The sequence below is a fragment of the Arachis hypogaea genome, chromosome 9 (assembly GCF_003086295.3).
Source record: "Arachis hypogaea cultivar Tifrunner chromosome 9, arahy.Tifrunner.gnm2.J5K5, whole genome shotgun sequence".
Classification (NCBI taxonomy): Eukaryota; Viridiplantae; Streptophyta; class Magnoliopsida; order Fabales; family Fabaceae; genus Arachis; species Arachis hypogaea.
In genome coordinates this window covers 65,946,855-65,966,154 of record NC_092044.1, presented here as the reverse complement: position 1 = coordinate 65,966,154, position 19,300 = coordinate 65,946,855, and positions in this window count along the sequence as shown.

Here is a 19,300-nt window from a genome sequence, read left to right as displayed (position 1 = left end):
TGTGTGTACGTGATAGACCCCAATTTTGTGGGTTATCTTGTGTTGAATATAGGGGATTTTATCAACTTATCTCACATTTATTCAATGAAATAGCATAGTTTTGTGAATGTCTCCTAATTTGTACTTAAGAGTAAAAACATGCTTTTTAGGCCTTTAAATTTCTAATTTCAATTCACTTTAATTCCATTCGATGCCTTGATATGTTTATTAAGTAATTTCAGGATTAGAAGGCAAAGAATTGGGTTGAAGGAATGAAGAAAAAGCATGTAAAAATGGAGAATTCATGAAGAAATGACAATTTCCTGTATTCAAGGTCACGCGCACACGTCACCCACGCGTACGCGTGAGAAGGAGATTCGCCAGCAACGCGCAAGCATCACCCACGCACACGCATGATTAGGAAAACTGCCAATGATGAGTACGCGTGACAAGCGGCGCGTGACCAACTTAAGGGCAATACGCTGGGGAAAATTTCTGAGCCCAAGGAAGCCCAAATCTAACTCATTTCTGATGCTTTTGAACCCAAGGATTGCAAGGGAATGGGAGGAGTAGTCATAGTATAGTTTTTATCATGTTGTAGGTGGAATTCTAGAGAGAAAAGCTCTCTATTCTGTCTAGAATTTAGGGTAGTTTAGGTTAAATTTTCTAAGATCCATTTTTTAATTCTTATTTTGATTTCAATTCTCTTTATATTTTAGTGTTCTATTGTCTTAATCTTCTTAGTTTCTCTTGTTAATTTCTTCTTTTGCTCTCTTTTATGTTTATAAACCCTTGTTGGATTTAGTTTCCTCTCAATGCAATTTTATGTTTTCATGTCTCTTTATGTTTATCTTAGTTGCTATTGTTGATTTCTTGCTTATGTTAGTTATAGGTTTCATTAATTCTTGCAATTTATGATGTTTACTTTTATTGCATTCTAGGTGTTTGTTAAAATGCTTTCACTAGTTATTGAGTAGTTTTCCTTACTCTTGGCCTAGGCTAAGGGAATTGAGGGACTTTGAGTCATTGGGTCTCATTGAATTGGTGATTTGAGAACCCTTTGTGGTCAATTTGATAACCATTGACACTAGCCTACTACTAAGTCAATTAGTAGCTAGGTTAAGACTTATGGATTGATGTTGATCAAACCTATTTGACGTACTTCAAGTGTTGAGGTAGACATTGTACGTACTTCAACCATAGAGGTAGACTTAATGGGTTGGTCCCTCATAATTGTCAATACATAGTTTGTAGAAAAGGATGGTGATCTCAATTCCTATGCTTAGCCAAGAGTTCTTTTCCTTTATTTTATTAGTTAATTGTCATTTACTTTCGTGTTATTTACTTTTCTTGCCAATTACAAATCGAACACCTTTGTTCTTCATAGCCAATAATTTATCACTTCATTGCAATTTCTTTTGAGACGACCTGAGGTTTGAATACTTTGGTTAATTTTCATGGGGGTTTCTACTTGTGACAACCAATTTATTAAAATTTGATGTGAGGATTGATTGTCGGTTTGGACTATACTATCAACGGAATTATTTGTGTGAAATTCCTAACCGGTATAAATCCTCACTATCAAATTTTTGGCGCCATTGCCAGGGAATCGCAATGGTGTTATGTTATTGGCTATTATATATATATATATATATATATATATATATATATATATATATATATGTTAATATGCTTCTTTGTTAGTTTTTGCTTGCTTTAGGAGTTAGTTTTTATTACTTCTTATTAGTATTTGTTTTTATTCTTGCTTGGTACTATGAATTCTCACCCCTTTAGCTATGAGTTTGGTTCAAATTATGTTGTAGGAAATGGGAACTACAATGACAACATGCATCAAGGATGGAACAATCAAAGATGGGAGGAGCCACAAGGAATTGATCACTCTTCGTGGCAACAACCTCCTCCAGTCTCTTATAGATATAATCCAACTCCTAATGCTTACCAATCTAATGGATGTGGTGACCCTCATTGTGGTTGTCAACAACCACCACCATATGCCTATGACCCCTCCCCTCAACATAATTTGGAATCACCATACTTTCGAGCCCCCTACCACCAAACACCTCCATATGACCCTAATCCTTATCCACCATACCAACCACCTTATGAGCCATATGAACCATACATAAAACCACCGTAATTTCAACACAACTACCCCCAAGAACCACCTCTATATACACCATCTCCATACTCTTACCAAGATGAACTACCTTCCAATTATGAACCCTTTATCCCAAATGATGAACCCTCCATTTCCACACCACCTCCAATGGATGAGTCTCTCCATGCCTTCATGCTAGAACAACAAAGAGATATTAGCTCTTACATCCAAAGGCATGAGGAGACGCAAAAGGAATTCAAGAAGCTAGAAGTCGTGATTGCTACCATGGCGGAAGCCGTTAGCAACATGGTCTCCTCCCGTCTAAGCCTATACGATCAAGGCACTCCCATTGTTGAATGTGGAGAAGCAATCAAGGAGCATAGTGAGGGAGTGAATTTGAAGCTTCAAGGTGGAGAAGAGGAGTTGAAGCAAGAATTGCCACAAGGGGAGGAAGTTAAGACAATTGAGTTGGAAGAAGTGGTTGAAGATTTAAGAGATGTTAAAAATCCATGGGGATGTATAATTATAGAGCTCTCTTCCAGGAAGCTTGATATTGATGTTGAGGAGGGTGTACAACCTCCAAGGCATATCCTGGTTGAAAACTTTGAAGCGGTTGATCAAGAGATGGATTCAATCATTGAGGAATTCTTATGTACAATTGAATCCTCTCCCATTGGACATGAAATTAAGGTCATAGAAGAATATGCACAACCTCCCATACGCTTGGTGAGCAATAAAGAAGAGATGGAATTGGAAGAAAGCTACCAAGAAGAAGGTTTCGAAGAAGTTGAGCAAGCATTAAGTTCCATCATTGAAGATAACTCTACACCAAGTGACATTGGTGACCTTGTTCAAGATTCATCCAATGGTTGTGAAGTTAATGTTCAAGTGGACTTCACACAACCTCCAAAATTTGATTTGATTGATGACGAGGAGGAGTTGGAAGAGGTTGACAAGCAAGGAGAAGTTGAAGGAAGTTGTCAAGAGGTGGAAGACATCAAGGAAGAGCATAAGGGAATAACACTTGCAAAACCATTGGATATATCCCTTCCTAAGTCACTATCCAACACAACATTCAAGTGGGTAAAATTTTTACCCCTAAGGTTTACTTTCCCACTTGAATATGGTTTGCTTGAAACAAATGGGCAACTTAGAGCTCTTTGTGGAGTTAAGAGTATGAGAGAATTGTGTATTGGTTGGAAAAACAATGTTAGGCCCATTAAGGTTGAACCCTCAAGGCATAGGTCCCATGGTTGGAAGAATGATAAATTGTATGGGTCTGTGAGGAGAATTTGGTGCCCCAATGAGAATTCTATGTGTCTATCACCCGGATGGAACAATGATGATCAATTAGAAGATGGGTGTGAAAATAAGATATGGGATCCCGGATCGCAACATGAAGACCAATTTCGGGAGCTCATATCTTGTGAAGAACTTCACCCAAACTTGGTAAAGTCAGTTGGAAATTCTGACAACCATTTGAGGAGCAAGCATCCTTGGGAGTTCAAGGATAAGTACAAGCATAAACCACCTTGACAAGGAGCCTCCCAATTGTCCAACTTAAGGACAATAAATAAAAGTGATAGGTGGGAGACACCCCATGATGACAAGTCATCATATACCTATTTTTCAAGCTAATTTCACTTGTTTTGTTAGTCTTTATGCACTTTCTTGCTTCTTAAGTAAGTGATTTGGAGTGGAAATGCACAACTTCTTTAAATCAAGCAACCACCATGAAATTAATGTTAACTCATGAGGTTTAAGCTAATTTTAATTGAATTTTAATTGATTTATAAGCCTTATGAATTTAGTGATACTTGGAGTGGTTGTTTTGGTTTATTTTAGGTGAAGAAAAGAATAAAAGAGAAAAGCGTGGCCTAAGAAAGCGTGACCCAAGGAGAAGGAAGCGTGGTCAAAGGAAGGAAAAGTGTGCCGCATACAATGGGGAGGCAAGCATTGCCCTCCACAAGGGCACACTGCCCTCTAGGAGGGCAACATAAGGGAACTAAGCAAAGAAGGCAACTCTGCCCTGCCCACTACAAGGGCAGAGCACAAATTTGTGCCTTGGAATCAAGAGGAATAAAATGTTGCCCTGCCCTCCACAAGGGCAGTATCGGGCTCACAAAGGGAAAAAATCAAAGGAAAATGTCTCCAAATGCTTGCCACAAGAGTTGAACACGGGACCATGAAGAAGCAAGCAACTAAGTCCCATTACCGTGCCAAGAAACCAAGGAAAATGATTGAGCGTGTGTTTCTGCCCGGATTTGAATGCGGGACTTCATTTTAGAAACACTGCCCTGCCCTCCGCGAGGGCAGGGCAGCATTTTGTTGGTGCATGAATCTGGCGCACCAAGGGACATTTCTGGCGCACCAAATCACTACCCTGGCAGCACCAGCGCGCACCACAGCACGAACCTGGCAGCACCATATTTTTCTGCCCTGCCCTCCGCGAGGGCACGGCAGCATTCTGTGCACCAAGGCACCATTCTGGCGCATCATGGCATAAGTCTGGCAGCACCAAGCAGCGCACCAAGCACCCATATGGCGCACCAATTTTTCCTGCCCTGCCCTCCGCAAGGGCAGGGCAGCGTTCTGCGCACCAAGCCGCACCAAGCAAGCACCAACACGCACCAAATCCTGCCCTGCCCTCCGCAAGGGCAGGGCAGCCTCCTGGGAGTTATTAATTTTGGGCCAAAAATTGAATTAAAAATCCAATTCAATTCATTTCTTCACCAAATCAAAAGCCCATCCAAATCCCAAAATCCAAGAATAGAAAGTGTATAAATAGGAGCTAGTTTGATGTAATTAGGACCTTTTTGCTTAGCTTTTGAATTTTGCACTTTCTTTGAGCTTTGAATTTTACTTTTGCACTTTGGAACTTCTCTTGGTGTCTTCACTGAGATTTCAGAGAATTGGGGAGGGGAATTGATCTCTCTTCTTCCTCATTCTTGCTTGGGTCTTTTTAATTTCCTTGTTTTGAGTTTTGGGTGTGAAGAATTGAGGAAATTCTGTCTCAATCTCCATTCAAAGTCTCTTTAATTTCTTTTCTGCATAATTGAATCCATTCACATTCTCTTTACTGTTTCTTCTTCAATTTCTTGTCAATTGCTTTGAGAACTTGGATCTAGGAAGGTAATTGAGATCTAGGCTCTGCTACCTAGTCTCTTGAACCCTGAGATCCCAATTTACTTTTGGTTCTTCTGTGAACCTTGCTGCACTTTAATTTCAATTTCCGTTTGAGTCCTCATTGCTTCCAATTCAATTTCTGCTTTATTAATTGTTGCAATTTACTTTCTCTTCGTTTAGATTCTGCAATCCCAGTCCTCAAATCCCTTTTACATTCAAGCAATTTACATTCCTTGCCATTTAAGTTACTGCAATTTACATTTCTTGCACTTTAAGTTTCAGTCATTTAATTTCTTGTTCTTTAAGATTCAGTCTATTTTACTTTCATGTTCTTTAATTTACTGCAATTTCCCTTCTCCATTTACATTTCAAGCAATTTATCTTCTGTTAAATACAACCCACTCAAACAAAACTTGATTCGCTTGACTAAATCAACCACTAAACTAAAATTGCTCAATCCTTCAATCCCTGTGGGATCGACCTCACTCATGTGAGTTATTATTACTTGATGCGACCCGGTACACTTGCCGGTGAGTTTTGTGTTGGATCGTTTTCCACACATCAAGTTTTTGGCGCCGTTGCCGGGGATTGAAATAGATTGACAATGATAAAGTGAAGTGGCGGTCTAGATCAAGCACTTTTTCTTTATTTTTTTACTAACACACTAACTGTTTGAATTTTTGCTTAAACTAACTAAAACTTCATTCTAGCTATAGATTGAAGTTTCATTGGTTTTCTGGATCTGTGTGTTTATTGTTGTGCGTTTGTATGTCAGGTACAGGAAGATCTTCCCCTGTCCTCTCTGAAATTGACCAAAGAACTCTTCGAAGACTAAGAAGAGCCGAAAGAGGGAAGAACGTTATTGGAGAGGAAGAATCTGAGGAGGAATTCCAAGAAATGGAAGGAGATCTCAATCACCCAGGAGGAGGGACCAATAATAACCAACAACAACGACGAGTCCTGGCTTCATATACATTTGCAAATGCTAGACACTGTGGAAGTAGCATTCTTCCTCCTAATGTCAATGCAAACAATTTTGAACTAAAGCCACAACTCATCACTTTGGTTTAAAACAACTGTTCTTTTGGAGGAGGGCCTTTGGAGGATCCAAATCAACATTTATCTACCTTCTTGAGAATCTGTGACACGGTGAAAACCAATGGTGTGCCTCCTGATAGCTACAAGTTGTTACTCTTTCCATTTTCTCTCAGAGATAAAGCCACTCAATGGCTAGAGACTTTTCCAAAAGAAAGCATCAACACTTGGGATGACTTAGTAAGCAAATTCCTTGCCAAATTTTATCCCCCTCAAAGAATCCTAAGATTGAAGACTGAGGTGCAGACATTCACTCAAATGGAGGCTGAAAACTTATATGAAGCATGGGAAAGATATAAGGCACTATTGAGGAAATGTCCACCAGAGATGTTCACTGAGTGGGACAAGTTGCAGAACTTCTATGAGGGACTCACTCTTAAAGCTCAGGAAGCACTTGATCATTCAGCTGGAGGCTCTTTGCAACTCATGAAAACTACAGAGGAAGCTCAAAACCTCATTGACATGGTGGCCAATAACCAATATTTCTTTGCTCATCAAAGACAACGCCAACCATCACAAAGAAGAGGAGTAATGGAGTTGGAAGGAGTGGATTCAATTCTAGCTCAGAACAAGATAATGCAGCAGCAGATTCAACAACAGTTTGAACAAATGGCCAAAAGAATTGATGGCTTGCAAGTTGCATCAGTGAGTGCCACCAGCCAACCACCAACTACTTGGGTGCAAAGTGAAGAAACTCAAGAGGAGCAACAGCAAGAGCAAGTCCAATACATGCACAACCAAAATCCTGGAACAAATGAAGTCTATGGTGATACTTACAATCCATCTTGGAAGAACCATCCCAACCTCAGGTGGGGAGACAACCATAATCAAAACCAACAGCCATGGCAAAGAAACTCAACACAAAACAATTGGAAAAGCACAAACCATAACCCCCAGCCAAACACTAACCAAAATACATACAGAAAACCACAAAATAACTACCCCAACTCTAACCATTATCCACCCAATAACCACCCAACAAATCAAACCACTTATCATCATCCATCAACAACCCAAAATCAACCAATTTCACATGAATCCCAGAGGATCACCAATCTAGAGCTGCTCATGGAGAAAATGATGAAGAACCAAGAATTGACAACAAAGAACCAAGAAGCTTCCATGAAGAACTTAGAAAGGCAAATTGGGCAAATCTCAAAACAAATTTCTGTTGAAAAACCATCAAGTTCACTACCTAGTGACACCATTCCCAACCCAAAGGAAGAATGCAAGGTAGTGCAACTAAGAAGTGGAAAGGTGTTATTGGATGGTAACCAAGGAGTAACCAAGAACAATGACAATGAGCCAACAAAGAAAGATGAAGCCATCAACAAGGACATGTTAAGCAAGAATGTCCCTGAAAAACTCACAGAGGAAGACAATAAACCACAGAATTTGAAGAAAGGGAAGCAAATCATGGAAGAACCAATTCCAAGACAACATCAAGTGGAGAAGAGCTCAACACCACCACTGCCTTATCCACAGAGATTTTACAAAGAGACAAAGGATCAGCATTTTTACAAATTTCTTGAGACTTTCAAGAAGCTGGAAATCAACATACCTTTGGCCGAGGCTTTGGAGCAAATGCCTCTGTATGCCAAGTTCTTGAAAGAGCTCATCAACAAGAAAAGAAGTTGGAATGAAAAGGAAACTGTAATGCTTAGTGAAGAATGCAGTGCACTCATTAAAAAGAGACTCCCTCCCAAGCTTGAAGATCCTGGAGGTTTCTTCCTACCATGCACTATTGGAAATCTATTCATCAACAAGGGGATGTGTGATTTAGGAGCAAGCATAAATCTAATCCCATCTTCTTTAGTGAAAAAGCTTGGCATAGAGGAGGTGAAACCAATACAGATGTCCTTAGAGTTGGTGGACCAATCAGTGGTATATCCTAAAGGGCTGATTGAGAACCTTTTAGTTAAGGTTGACAAGTTCATTTATCCTGCGGACTTTGTGGTCCTGGATTCTTCAGAAAATGGAAATGACTCCATAATACTTGGTCGACCATTTTTGGCCACTGCTAGAGCCATTGTGGATATAGAGCAGGGAGAGTTAACCCTCAGGATGCATGAGGAGAGCATCATCTTGAAAGTCTTTCCAGAATTACAAAGGAATGAAGAAACAAGCAAAACAAGTGGTGATCTCCTTCCAAAGCAAGCAACCGACAAGGCAGTAGAACAGAAAAACAAGCAGTTGCAAGAAGAAAAAGGAATTCAAAAGGAAGCAGGGGTGATAAACAAAAAGGAAGGTATCACAACTCAAGTCACTGTCAAGAAAGAAAGATCAACAAGAAAGAAAAAGATGAAGAGCAAGAAAAAGGCTCACAAAGGGTGGAAGAACAAGAAAATCCCAACTGAAGGATTTTCTAAAGGTGATAAGGTGCAACTCATATATCAACAGCTGGGAGCAGAAGATTATTACACTGTCAACCAAGTACTGTCTCTTGAGCATATGGAAATTGAGCATCAAGGCACACAGAGAAAGCTGACAGTGAGAGGTGACAAGTTGAGACATCACCAACATCAACCACCCTAAAGGGAGTTCAATGTCAAGCTAGTGACAATAAAAGAGCGCTTCAAGGGAGGCAACCCATGATTTAAGATTTTTGTCCTCTCTTTCATTTAATAAGCTATGATTCCTCTGAATATGATTTTGAACTTTCATGCCTGATAAATACATACATTGTTTTAAAGCACATGCCAAACTTCTAAGTTTGGTGTACCTTAAGGCACACCCAAGTTCATTTTTCAAAAAAAAAAGGGGGGGATTAGTCTTAGAACATATGCATAATTCTTTTGATGAAGCATATGACCAAACACTAAGTTTGGTGTCTGCATGTGTAACAATGTTCAGAAGATCATTTCTCAATCATGGACTCAAAACCATACAGAAAAGGGATCATACATCAAAATTTTTTTTAATGCATCAATTGTGAAGAATGGTTTGCACTGTTAAGCCGTCCCCTCAATAAAAAATAAGTTTGGTGTTCACCAACTTTTAGCATTTTTTTATTTAGGGACAAAATTGATCACAAAAAAATTCAAATAAATAGTAAACAAAACAAAACAAATCTTTTATTATAAATCAATTGCCAATGATTATGTTAATGATTTAAGGCTAGCTGTCTTGATTCTTGCAGGAGAAAAGGATTGAGACAAAAGCAAGGAGGGGCCACGGCTAGGAGAAGCTATGTGAGGATGGTCACATGTGCCTAGAAGAATGCGCTCATAGGGAAGCAGAATTTGTATGCATGCATGCATCATTGAACGCCTAAATACATGCAGCTAATGGGAGGAGGATCCTCGTCAAAGCCTCAACAATGCATGCAGACCGTCCATTCCATGCACTCCTTTGATGAACAACTCAATCTCAACTCTTCATGAGCACCAACGAGCTCTTTCCTCATTCATTGTGGTTTTGTTGGAAAGTTTGAAGAATCTGCCTATTAATAGCCGTAGCACTAAACGGTTCACAAACTCATTCACATATGAAAACCATAATCCCATTTACTCTTAAAACCAACATAATTCCCTTGTCCCACAACAGAACCGAACCAAAACTCTTCCCAAACACAACACAAACTTCTTCTTTTCTCACTTCTTCTTTTTTTCACCTCAAATTCAATGGCCTCTTCAAGTTCAAAAAGAAGGCCGGGAAAGGAACCTATGGTAGCTGAACTTCCATCCTTTGATGCAACCAAATTTAGATCCCAATTCCATGAAGGGAGATATCATAGGTTCATGGAGGCAAAGAATGTCATCTATGAGAAAAGCCTTGAGTTGAGGGAAGGAGAATATCCCATTATGAGGCAAATTACTAGAGAAAGAAGGTGGGAACTCTTGTGTGCTCCTCTTGTTGACATCAGTGCAGTCATGATCAGGGAGTTCTATGCAAATGCTGTAAAAGAAAACAAAGATAGTCCCCCCTACACAAGTTATGTCAGAGGAGTTGAAGTGAGCTTCAGTCCAACAGCCATCACTAGGGCTCTAAAGTTGAGAACCAAGGAGAAACAAGAGAGATGGCAACAACAAATGATGACTCAGCAGCAAGAATTTCAAGCACAGATTCTTGAAGGACAAAAAGAGCAATACAAAGAATTCAAAGAATCATATGATAAGCTGTATTTTAGTCAAGCTAAAGCAGGGGAATATAGTCACAACCTGTATCAATGGAAGAATATTCATCACACCATGGGAGAATTTAGATATGCACAAAGAATGGAGAATGATGAAAATATGCAAGCAAGGTTGGAGTACTTGACCCACAATTTGCCAACACTCAATCCTGAGATCAAGCCATTTGAGCAATGCCCTAAATTTTTAGCCAAGCAACAAGCAAGATCTCACCAATATACTGAGGCAACCTTTAAAAGATTGGAAGATGTTGGGCTCTCAGGACTCTTAGATTCTGTTTGGGGTAGAAGATGTCCTGGTGAAGAGATCCGAGATTATTCCAAGACAGGGAAGAGAAAGAAGAAGAAGGGAGAATCAAGCAACAGCCATGACCATTAGAAGGTGGCAAAGTTCTTTCATATTTCCTCTTTCATGTCTTTAATAAGGAGATGCATGTCCGAAACATGATATGGCTCCATCATTTATTTCTTTTACTTCATGCAATTTTTGTTCTTTGTTTTTCATTTTAGTTAGTTAATAAATAGCTAGAAAAATGCTAAATCTGCATAATGCTTGTTATCCATCACTTAGCTTGAAATTTGTTTTGTTTCCCATATGCTTAAATAAAAGAGATTTGTCTGAATTGAAAAGTGAAATATCCAATGTTGCATAAGTAAGAATGGAAGTTAGTGGGGGTATATGTGTTTGATTAAATGCATAACTCATGAAATAATTGCTACATAATATCATTCTCATTCAAATGTGAGTTAGCTTGCTGTTACAAATACTCTTATCAATAATGAAAAAGCCCTTGGTAACGAAAACAGAAAGAAAAGGAAGAAGAAAAAGCCAAAATGGCAAGAAAAACAAAGAATAAAGGTTGGACACCAATAGCTTGGACCCTAGGACATATGCCTGTGGTGTTCTTGTACTAAGATATGCTTGGATGAGTAAATTCTAAGGGGTATTTTAAAACCCGGTCACTTAGATCAACTGATTTGGGATGGCCAATTGAAAATCCACAATAAAGAGCAACTTAGATACAGAACATTTAGTTATCCAAAGAGATGCTGGGCATCAATGATCCTAGGAAGAATTAGTAAGCCATGTGTCTGTGGTGGAAAGATGTTGAGTAAAAGAAAAAGAAAATAAAGCCAAAGGCTAATACTGCAACATTTGACACCAAACCTCCAAAAGAATAATAAGCTTGTTAAGCATTGTAAGCCAAGAAAAGTTAGCAAGGGAGGAATTAAAAAGTAAGTCTTATAACAGCAAGTTTAGCAAGCATTTGAGGAAAGATGTATATTATGTAACAGCAACAATAATTGAGTTATCATTGTCTGCATAAAGACTCTATAAATCAAGTTCTGCTATATGCCTAATAAGGATATGTGTTCTTTTCTTATTCATGTCATTTACTCTTAGTTTTGATGCTTGCTTGGGGACAAGCAAGATTTAAGTTTGGTGTTGTGATGACAAGTCATCATATACCCATTTTTCAAGCTAATTTCACTTGTTTTGTTAGTCTTTATGCACTTTCTTGCTTCTTAAGTAAGTGATTTGGAGTGGAAATGCACAACTTCTTTAAATCAAACAACCACCATGAAATTAATGTTAACTCATGAGGTTTAAGCTAATTTTAATTGAATTTTAATTGATTTATAAGCCTTATGAATTTAGTGATACTTGGAGTGGTTGTTTTGGTTTATTTTAGGTGAAGAAAAGAATAAAAGAGAAAAGCGTGGCCTAAGAAAGCGTGACCCAAGGAGAAGGAAGCGTGGTCAAAGGAAGGAAAAGTGTGCCGCATACAATGGGGAGGCAAGCATTGCCCTCCACAAGGGCACACTGCCCTCTAGGAGGGCAACATAAGGGAACTAAGCAAAGAAGGCAACTCTGCCCTGCCCATTACAAGGGCAGAGCACAAATTTGTGCCTTGGAATCAAGAGGAATAAAATGTTGCCCTGCCCTCCACAAGGGCAGTATCGGGCTCACAAAGGGAAAAAATCAAAGGAAAATGTCTCCAAATGCTTGCCACAAGAGTTGAACACGGGACCATGAAGAAGCAAGCAACTAAGTCCCATTACCGTGCCAAGAAACCAAGGAAAATGATTGAGCGTGTGTTTCTGCCCGGATTTGAATGCGGGACTTCATTTTGGAAACACTGCCCTGCCCTCCGCGAGGGCAGGGCAGCATTTTGTTGGTGCATGAATCTGGCGCACCAAGGGACATTTCTGGCGCACCAAATCACTACCCTGGCAGCACCAGCGCGCACCACAGCACGAACCTGGCAGCACCATATTTTTCTGCCCTGCCCTCCGCGAGGGCAGGGCAGCATTCTGTGCACCAAGGCACCATTCTGGCGCATCATGGCATAAGTCTGGCAGCACCAAGCAGCACACCAAGCACCCATCTGGCGCACCAATTTTTCCTGCCCTGCCCTCCGCGCGGGCAGGGCAGCGTTCTGCGCACCAAGCCGCACCAAGCAAGCACCAACACGCACCAAATCTTGCCCTGCCCTCCGCAATGGCAGGGCAGCCTCCTGGGAGTTATTAATTTTGGGCCAAAAATTGAATTAAAAATCCAATTCAATTTATTTCTTCACCAAATCAAAAGCCCATCCAAATCCCAAAATCCAAGAATAGAAAGTGTATAAATAGGAGCTAGTTTGATGTAATTAGGACCTTTTTGCTTAGCTTTTGAATTTTGCACTTTCTTTGAGCTTTGAATTTTACTTTTGCACTTTGGAACTTCTCTTGGTGTCTTCATTGAGATTTCAGAGAATTGGGGAGGGGAATTGATCTCTCTTCTGCCTCATTCTTGCTTGGGTCTTTTTAATTTCCTTGTTTTGAGTTTTGGGTGTGAAGAATTGAGTAAATTCTGTCTCAATCTCCATTTAAAGTCTCTTTAATTTCTTTTCTGCATAATTGAATCCATTCACATTTTCTTTACTGTTTCTTCTTCAATTTCTTGTCAATTGCTTTGAGAACTTGGATTTAGGAAGGTAATTGAGATCTAGGCTCTGCTACCTAGTCTCTTGAACCCTGAGATCCCAATTTACTTTTGGTTCTTCTGTGAACCTTGCTGCACTTTAATTTCAATTTCTGTTTGAGTCCTCATTGCTTCCAATTCAATTTCTGCTTTATTAATTGTTGCAATTTACTTTCTCTTCGTTTAGATTCTGCAATCCCAGTCCTCAAATCCCTTTTACATTCAAGCAATTTACATTCCTTGCCATTTAAGTTACTGCAATTTACATTTCTTGCACTTTAAGTTTCAGTCATTTAATTTCTTGTTCTTTAAGATTCAGTCTATTTTACTTTCCTGTTCTTTAATTTACTGCAATTTCCCTTCTCCATTTACATTTCAAGCAATTTATCTTCTGTTAAATACAACCCACTCAACCAAAACTTGATTCGCTTGACTAAATCAACCACTAAACTAAAATTGCTCAATCCTTCAATCCCTGTGGGATCGACCTCACTCATGTGAGTTATTATTACTTGATGCGACCCGGTACACTTGCCGGTGAGTTTTGTGTTGGATCGTTTTCCACACATCACCCCACCATGGTAACCTCTTTCCATTCTCTTGTAGATATAATCAATAAATGAATTGAGTTACCATTGCAGGTAATTTTTCTTAATTTCTATACTCTTTACTTTGCTTTGATTGATAGGTTGTTTGTTAAATTCATGTTTTAATTAGAATAGTTGTTGTTGAGTTGTGTTTTGCTTGAAGTGTAAGTTTTGTTTGTTTTGTATTTGAAAATTTTTCAAAAAACAAATGATTTGTTGTTAAATTTGAATTTTTGGTGAATTTAGAATGTATATAGGTTAGGAGAGTGCCATGTTTCTATTTTATGCTTCCATAATAAAAAAAAAGATGCGCGCCACGCGTGAGCGTGGCCGACGCACATGCGTCGTGGGGCCATATTGCAACTCTTGCTACAAAAACCAGAGAGTTGCGCTGGTGTAGTTGATGACATGTCATCATGTCATGTTTTTCTATGCTTTTTCATACAAGAAATTGATGATTAGTGCTTAAATATTGCATTCTTTTGTGCTTAAATGGTACATTTCTTTAATCTTTTAATTTTATAAATTTTGAAGGAAATAAGAAGAAAAAGAAGCAAAGAAGCACAAAATAAGCTAAAAAGGAGAAAAAAGGCTTTAGGGCACACTTTGAAGTTGGAGCACAGTTTGGAGCCTTAGGCCACACTTTTAAGCATGACCCATGACCAAATCAAGGGAATGCTGCGCTCATTGAGTTAATCGAGGGCTACAAGAGTTCAAATTCAGCTTGGGAGCAAAATTTTTCGCTAAGTTAAACTTGGGCATTCACAACATGACCATGCCTTCTTCAAAGGGCCATAACTTGAGCTACAGACGTCCAATTGATGTGCTTCTAGTTGCGTTGGAAAGCTGACATTCAGAGCTTTCCAACGATATATGGAAATTTATATTTAGCACGAAATTGAGGTATGAGTGAAAGGCATCTTTAAGGAGCAAAAACAAGCAAAAATAAACCAAAGTGGCTTCACCAAGATTCGAAGGGAGAGACACAAGGAAAGCAAGAAAGGAGCACTACACTTCTTGCAAGGAAAATAAGCCAAAATGGCTTTGCTGGGATTCGAACTTGAGGCCTTCCACTCAAGGCAAGGCACCACCTTCCATTAATTCACAAAGAATTTGCTCCACAATGCTTCCACCAAGGCTCGAAGAGGGGGGCAAGGCTCAAGCAAGGCCAAGGCATCAGCGAGAGCGCTAAGTTAACGTTGTTAACTTTATCGTGGGTCTCCTCATGAAAATGCAAGGAAAAAGGCACCAAAATGGTTTGGCAAGGATTCGAACCTGGAGCCTCACTTGCAAGCAAAGGGATGTTGCGCTCACTCCATTCACTGAGCCTATGGAATGCACCCACGGGAAAAATTTGGCACGCAACAAAAGTGCAAGGGAAAAAAGCATTGAGTGCTCGGTTAAGTGCATTCACTGAGCGCTACACTGATGCTTGACATGGAAAGGCTTGGCATGCGCAACAATTTGGAGGCAAACAAAGGGGAGTGATGCGCTCTCCTTGTCAACCGAGCACTCCCCTGGAAGCATGCCCCATGCCTCAAACCAACTTGAACCAAAGCCAACCGGACCCATCCTTCTTCAAACCCATTTTTATTCAAGGCCAAATAATATTCACCCCATTTAATTGAAATTTAAAGCAAGCAAAGTCCAATTGACATCACTCCAAGGCACAAGGATCAGTTATATTAGGATTTTCATTTTGAAATTTAATTTGTTTTCAATTTCATTTTTTTCACTTTGTAAAGCCTATATAAGGCATCATTTTCCTTTTTGTAAGGAGGCTGGCTCCACTAGGGAGCAGTAGGAGTAGAGAGCTCTCCCTTTTAGTTTTCCTTTTTGAATTTAAAGAATTGAGATCAATTTTCTCTTTATGTTAGCTCTTACCTCTGGAATTTCTGTTTGGAGTTTAGGATTGAGATTGAAGGAATTCTATTTCAATCTTTGATCTGAAATATATCTTTGTTCTTCTTCTGCATAATTCTGAAATCAAGGATTTGAATCCAACTTTCACTTGCTGCTTCACTTACATTTCTTCTACAATTTATTTTCTATTTGATCAAAAGAGAATTGAGATCCAGATCTGCTTCTTGAGCTCATTGCTTTCTTGGATCTTCAATTTCACTTTTAGATTTTACAATTGGCTAAGTTTCTTCATGTTTTGTTTTTCAAGCAATTTTACCTTGCTGTTTAGATATTTTGCAGATTCACTTCATCTTACATTTCTCTGATTCTCTGTAATTTATATTTTCTTGCTCAGTTTTAAATCCCAGCACTCAATTTCCTTTATTCTTCCTACAATTTAAATTTTCCGTTGCTTGATCTATTGCTTTCTTTAATTTCCAGCACCCACTCCCCTTTACATTCATTGCAATTTACATTTCTTGTCATTTAAGTTTCTGCAATTTACATTTCTTGCTCTTTAAGTTTCTATCTATTTTACTTTCTACACTTTAAACTTTCTTGTCATTTACTTTCTGATGCATCAATTATCACTCACCAATGTTAGCTTGACTAAACTAATCACCCACGAAAGTTGCTTTATCCATCAATCCCTGTGGGATCGACCTCACTCTAAGTGAGTTATTACTACTTGATGCGACTATGAGTTTGTGTGTTTTTATGTGATTTTAGGTAATTTCTGGCTGAAATTGAGGGACCTGAGCAAAACTCTGATAAAAGGCTGAGAAAGGACTGCTGATGCTGTTGGATTCTGACCTCCCTGCACTCGAAATGAATTTTCTGGAGCTACAGAACCTCAAATGGCGCGCTCTCAACGGCGTTGGAAAGTAGACATCTAGAGCTTTTCAGTAATATATAATAGTCCATACTTTATTTGAGATTAGATGACGTAAACTGGCGCTCAACACCAGTTCCATGCTGCATTCTAGAGTCAAACGCCAGAAACACGTCACAAACCAGAGTTGAACGCCAAAAACATGTTACAACGTGGCGTTCAACTCCAAGAGAATTCTCTGCATGTGTAAAGCTCAAGCTCAACCCAAGCACACACCAAGTGGGCCCCAGAAGTGGATTTCTGCATCAATTACTTACTTCTGTAAATCCTAGTAGCTAGTCTAGTATAAATAGGGCATTTTACTATTGTATTAGACGTCTTTTGACAGTATAGTCTTTGACCACATCTTTGGACGCCGAGTCCTTAGACTGAGTCCTTCTCCCTATTTTCAAATTCATATCACATTTTGGGGGCTGGCCATTCGGCCATGCCTGGACCACTATCACTTATGTATTTTCAACGGTGGAGTTTTTACACACCATAGCTTAAGGGTGTGGAGATCTGCTGTACCTCGAGTTTTAATGCAATTACTACTATTTTCTATTCAATTCAGTTTATTCCTGTTCTAAGATATTCGTTGCACTTTACCATGATGAATGTGATGATCCGTGACACTCATCATCATTCTCACCCATGAACGCATGACTGACAACCACTTCCATTCTACCTTAGACCGGGCGCATATCTCTTGGATTCCTTAATCAGAATCTTCATGGTATAAGCTAGAATTGATGGCGGCATTCATGAGAATCCGAAAAGTCTAAACGTTGTCTGTGGTATTCTGAGTAGGATTCAGGGATTGAATGACTGTGACGAGCTTCAAACTCGCGATTGTTGGGCGTGATGACAAATGCAAAAGAATCAATGGATTCTATTCCGACATGATCGAGAACCGACAGACGATTAGCCGTGCCGTGACAGAGCATTTGGACCTTTTTCACTGAGAGGATGGGATGTAGCCATTTACAACGGTGATGCTCTACATACAGCTTGCCATGGAAAGGAGTAAGAAGGATTGAAGGAAGGCAGTAAGAAAGTAGAGATCCAAAAGGGACAAAGCATCTCCATACACTTATCTGAAATTCTCACCAATGATTTACATAAGTATTTCTATCTTTATTTTCTGTTTATTTATTATTATTATTCGAAAACTCCATAACCATTTATTATTCACCTAACTGAGATCTACAAGATGACCATAGCTTGCTTCATGCCAAGAATCTCCGTGGGATCGACCCTTACTCACGTAAGGTTTATTACTTGGACGACCCAGTGCACTTGCTGGTTAGTTGTGCGAAGTTGTAAAGAAAGTGCTGAGTTATAAACGTGCATACCAAGTTGAGTGCCATTGTTAGAGATCACAATTTCATGCACCAAGTTTTTGGCGCCGTTGACGGGGATTGTTCGAGTTTGGACAACTGACAGTTCATCTTGTTGCTCAGATTAGGTAATTTTATTTTCAAAAAGTTTTCAGAAATTTTTCAAAAAAAAAATTTCTCTTTGTTTTCGTTTTTTCAAAAAAAAAATTATTTTTCGAAAAATTCAAAAAAAATACAAAAATCCAAAAAAATTAATAAAATCATAAAAATCAAAAATATTTTGTGTTTCTTGTTTGAGCCTAGTGTCAATTTTTAAGTTTGGTGTCAATTGCATGTTTTAAAAATTTATGCATTTTTCGAAAATTCATGCATGGTGTTCTTCATGATCTTCAAGTTGTTCTTGGTAAGTCTTCTTGTTTGATCTTGATGTTTTCTTGTTTTGTGTCTTTTGTTGTTTTTCATGTGCATTTTTGCATTCATAGTGTCTAAGCATTAAAGATTTCTAAGTTTGGTGTCTTGCATGTTTTTCTTTGCATCAAAAAATTTTTCAAAAATATGTTATTGATGTTCATCATGATCTTCAAAGTGTTCTTGGTGTTCATCTTGACATCCATAGTGTTCTTGCATGCATCATGTGTTTTGATCCAAAAATTTTCATGTTTTGGGTCATTTTTATGTTTTTCCATCTCATCATTCAAAATTCAAAAATAAAAAAAAATACCTTTTCCTTTTTTTCTCATAATTTTCGAAAATTTGAGTTGACTTAGTCAAAAAATTTTTAAAACTTAGCTATTTCTTATAAGTCAAGTCAAATTTTCAATTTTAAAAATCTTATCTTTTCAAAAGCTTTTTCAAAAATCAAATCTTTTTCATTTTTTATGGTTTTCGAAAATTTGAAAACAATTTTCAAAATCTTTTTCTTAATTTTATTTCAAATTTTCAAAATTTAAGTAATAAGTAATGTGATTGATTCAAAAATTTGAAGTTTATTACCTTCTTGTTAAGAAAGGTTCAATCTTTAAATTCTAGAATCATATCTTTTAGTTTCTTGTTAGTCAAGTAATTAATTTTAATTTTAAAAATTAAATCTTTTCCAACCATATCTTTCTAATTATATCTTTTTATCTTTTTCAAAAAAAAAATTTTGATTTCAAAATATCTTTTCTTATCTTCTTATCTTT